This window comes from Triticum dicoccoides, chromosome 4A (assembly GCF_002162155.2).
Source record: "Triticum dicoccoides isolate Atlit2015 ecotype Zavitan chromosome 4A, WEW_v2.0, whole genome shotgun sequence".
Classification (NCBI taxonomy): domain Eukaryota; kingdom Viridiplantae; phylum Streptophyta; class Magnoliopsida; order Poales; family Poaceae; genus Triticum; species Triticum dicoccoides.
Window position 1 is genome coordinate 560,480,387 of NC_041386.1, and position 1,260 is coordinate 560,481,646.

A 1,260-nucleotide genomic window follows, 5' to 3' on the forward strand; every position below is an offset into this window, starting at 1 on the left:
TGCGGATCAACCACCACATGGTCGGGACAGGGCGGCGGAACAGCCAACCCGCGGTCGAGATAAAGCGACAACTCAGGCCGAACAGCAGACCACCCCACCACTCCATCACAATAGGGAAGGAAGAGTCCGGGGCCGTACGTACGACCTCCGACAAACCTTGGATAGTAGAGCTGGACACACAAGATCGATCTACGGATCACGAGGACATGCCTCGAGGTGAGACAACTGCTACATATTCGAACGTGACAAACCTAACCACGCTCGAGCCGAATGCCGCTGAAAGACTCCTTCAGAACTCCGCCATGATGCGGCCCGATTTAGAGGCGCCGCACACCAGCTCTGCTTCACAGATAAAGTACTGGATCATGAATTCCCTGAGGGGTTCAAGCTTGTCAATATCGAATCATACGACGACACAACCGATCCTGCAGTATGGATCGAGGATTTCATTCTCCACATCCACATGGCCCGAGGGGATGACCTCCACGCCATCAAATATCTCCCATTAAAACTCAAAGGACATGCTCGGCACTGGTTAAATAGCCTTCCCGAGAACTCAATCGGCAGCTGGGAGAACTTGGAAGAGGCTTTCCTCGACAACTTCCAAGGAACTTATGTCCGGCCACCAGATGCCGATGACCTAAGCCACATAGTCCAACAACCCAGAGAATCGACCAGAAAATTCTGGACTAGGTTCCTAACCAAAAAGAACCAAATCGTCAACTATCCGGACACCGAGGCCCTAGAAGCCTTCAAACATTGCATCCGGGACGAATGGCTAGCACGCCATCTCGGACAAGAAAAGCCAAAGTCAATGGCAGCCCTTACGGCACTCATGACCCGCTTTTGCGCAGGCGAGGACAGTTGGTTGGCTCGTAGCAAAAACACAGCCAGCGAGGCAGGCCCTACAAAGGGCAAGAACAGCACCGGCAAGCTCCGACGCAATAGACACAAACACAGAAGCAATGGCGACAACACCGAAGACACCACAATCAACGCCGGATTCAGTGGCTCCAAGTTTGGCCAACGGAAGAAACCCTACAAAAGAAACAATGAAGGACCTTCCAGCCTGGACCGCATACTCGACCGCCCTTGCCAAATTCATGGCACCCCGGATAAGCAAGCTAATCACACCAACAAGGACTGTTGGGTCTTCAAGTAGGCTGGCAAGTTAAATGCCGAAAACAAAGAAAAGGGATCACAATGCGAGGACGAGGAAGAAGAGCCCCGGCAGCCGAACACCGGGGGACAGAAGAAATC